The sequence below is a fragment of the Triticum urartu genome, chromosome 2A (genome assembly GCF_056163025.1).
Source record: "Triticum urartu cultivar PI428250 chromosome 2A, HENAU_Tu73, whole genome shotgun sequence".
NCBI classification, from domain to species: Eukaryota; Viridiplantae; Streptophyta; class Magnoliopsida; order Poales; family Poaceae; genus Triticum; species Triticum urartu.
In genome coordinates, this window is record NC_141874.1 from 675,575,203 (window position 1) to 675,578,904 (window position 3,702).

A 3,702-nucleotide genomic window follows, 5' to 3' on the forward strand; every position below is an offset into this window, starting at 1 on the left:
TTGGCTCGTTTGCTCGTTTGGTTGAAATAGTTGAGTATTTATTCCTAAAAAGATAAGCTAATATCTATGGATCCTCATCCGCTTGCCAATCTTTTTAAGAGATCCAATTATGATGAACCAATTCCTAGTGGTTTGGATGCACTAGATTATCTTTATAAGGTTTTGCCTGAAATCCGTAAATCTGAAAATTGTGATGAAGTGCTTTATGAAGTGATTCACGATAGATCTTTGAATAAAAAGCATGATTGCAATGATTTTATTATAAATTCTATTGATGTAAATTATTGTAATAATATGCAAAACCTTAAGCTTGGCATGCTAGTTTTGCTATGTCCAATAGTCATGATTGGGGAGATTCTTCTTATGATCTTGAAAATTTATTTAAGCCCCATGATGAATATAAGATTGATAATAGTGTTTGCAATAATATTGAAAGTGGTTTTGGAAGAGTGTCAACTTTAGATCCCACATATTTGGATAACATTCAATCTTATGAAATTTTTGATAAAAGTGGGCTTGGAGAAATCATGACTTTAGTTAATGATAATCCCACTATTTTGGAAGAGTGTCAACTTCGCATGCATGTGGATCGTGTTGAGAATATGTTATGTGATAGCTATATTGTTGAATTTTCTTATGATCCTACATGTAATTATTATGAGAGAGGAAAGTATGGTTATCGAAATTTTCATGTTACTAAATTACCTCTCGTTATGTTGAGATTGCTATTGTTCCTTTCCGCTTCCTTGCATATGCTAGTTTTTGCTTGTTACAATAATTTCTTTGCCTATAATATGCCTATGCATAGGAAGTATGTTAGACTTAAGTGTGCTTGTCACATGTTTTATGATGCTCTCTTTGTGCCTCAATTCTTGTCTTTCTTGTGAGCATCATTGAAATCTCAATGCCTAGCTAAAAAAGGCTTTAAAGAAAAGCGCTTGTTGGGAGACAACCCAATATTTTTCCTTGCTTCTTAGTAATAAATAATCCATCTACCTTCTGTTTAGATGTGGTTTTATCTTTTAATTAGTGTTTGTGCCAAGTTAAACCTATAGGATCTTCTTGGATGATAGTTATTTGATCTTGCTGTAATTTCCAGAAACTTTCTATTCACGAAAACAATTGTTGAAAATCACCACGACGTGATAAAATACTGATTCCAATTGCTGATGATCAATAAAAAAATTGCCTAGGTCTTCCTATTTTGGCTGATTTTTTGGAGTTCCAGAAGTTTGCATTAGTTACAGATTACTACAGACTATTCTGCTTTTGACAGATTCTGTTTTTCGTGTGTTGTTTGCTTATTTTGATGAATCTATGGATAGTAAAATAGTTTATAATTCATAGAGAAGTTGGAATACAGTAGGTTTAACACCAATATAAATAAAGAATGAGTTCATTACAGTACCTTGAAGTGGTCTTTTGTTTTCTTTTGCTAACGGAGCTCACGAGATTTCTGTTGAGTTTTGTGTTGTTGTAGCGACCCGACCCGAATGGATCAAGTATCTGTGCTTAAGTGTCATCCCTGGATCGGTATGCTGACACACAAAGTACTCGATGATTTATAACAGAGGTAAATCACATGTATAAAGTAACATAAATACTATTACCTCAATCCAAATAGCGGAAGTAACAAGGTTGTGGATTCCCATCAACACCAACGGCAAAGTTGAGTGTAGAAATTGTAACCCTAACGTATCACTTACTCGTCGTAAGATAATCCCGCAACATGAGACGTTGCAGCCACAAAGGGTCAGTACATTGAATGTACTGGCAAATTCACACCATAGAGAATGATGAATAAAGGCTATCACTACATGCATATTTGGCTGGTGGAAAAGCTCTATGGTTATAGTTTTGCATAAAGCCAATTTTTCCCTACTACAAAGGAATAAATTTTATTTAACTATCATGGTGGTTGTTAAACATTGAGAATGGTTGACAACATTCTCAATCCCAATTAAGTATCATCATTAAAACCCAACAATATTAATTAAAGTAACATGATGAGATTCACATGATAATCCAAGTACTAGATACTCAAGATGTCCATAACCGGGGACACGGCTAATCATGATTAGTTTATACACTCTGCAGAGGTTTGCGCACTTTTCTCCACAAGACTCGATCTCCTTCGTTGGATTTCTCGCACTACATGGTGTTTGAGAAACGGATGACCGAGACATAGTCTTTCAGAAGCGCTAGCACCTTACGATGGATAGACCTTTACACCTACTTTCCCCTACATCTGCTAGTCTACCCTGTAAGAGTTCGCATGACTTAATCAACTATGCTAGAGCCCATAATAGCTTGTGGTTGCACACGGAAGTTTCTAGTATGAATAATCTCATGATCCCTTTGAGCCTGGGTGGCGGTCCATAAAAAAATAGGCAATCCTGGTCTACCCAGGTGCCTAGACAGGCAATCCTGGAATACCCAGGTGCCTCAATCCACCCAGATGTGTATTTAAGTTGCCACCTTAAGTAAACCATTAATTAACAATCTCACATCTGTCATGGATTTCACTCAAAACCCAATCCACGTCTACGAGCATAGCATGGCACTATAAGCATAACGTAATAGTAACTCCCAAGGTTTGAATGCAGGGCAATAGGTTCCTACCTCATTAACTACTTCCCAATACCCTCATGTTATCAATCCTACTCATGCAATGTTTGAGGGTGAAACTAATGCATAAAAACTGGGTATGAAAGGGGATATGATCAAAGTGTGAACTTGCCTGCAATGTTGATGAAGATGATTCGCACTCAAAACTCTTGATAGATCTACTCGTCACACTCCGGTCAATCTATCGTAAGCAAGCATACGGGTCCCTGGCTAAAATAAAAGAAAAGGAAGAAAAAAAATCCTATCGAGCGAACGCTCGCTACAGAGGCATACAAGACGAAAATCGTTCGATAAGAGATCTTAACAGAGAATGTCCGCTAAATAATAATAAAACGGTTTATTAAAAAAACCGATTTGGATCGGACCGGTCGGCGGCGGTTTTTACCCCGGTTCTTGGCGGTTCAACGACGGGGTGTTTTTCGGCGGCTTTTCTCGCGTCGGTCGGCGGCGGTAGCAAACTCCGGCGAGGGCAGCGCGCGGGCAAGGCGAGCGGCGGCTCTGGCGTGTGGCTCGCGGCTGCGGGAGGCGGCGAGTGGCGCGGGGCAAGGAGCGGCAGGCGGCGGCGGGGCGCGGGGCGGGGAGGCGGAGCTGCGGCGGCGGTGGCGATCTGTGGCGGCGGCGGCGCGGGAGAGAGAGGGCGGCGACGGATCGGGGTCTAAGGGGGCCCGAGTGCGGCTTAAATAGGGGGGCGGCGAACCTCGGGAGGAGTCCCGAGCTCCCACGGTGGCGCGGCGGTGCTCTGAGCGGAGTCCCGCTCGAAGACAGAGGCGGAGGCAGCGGGGCGCTGGGCTGCGGCCTGGCCCGGTTGGCTGGGCCGGCCCACTCGGCGGAAAGGTTTTTTTAAAAAGATTTTTCCAGACAACAGAAAAATAAATAAAACAAAATAAATGAAAATTTCATATAGGCATATAATATACCAAAATTTGCAGAAAAAGATTTTCTACAACATGGACATTTTTATAATGCCAAATAAAATCCACACAAATCCAGATAATTCAAAGAGTGCTACTGGTCTAATAAAATCCAATAAAAATCATTTAAAAAAATACCAAATTGATTTCAAATAAATTTTTC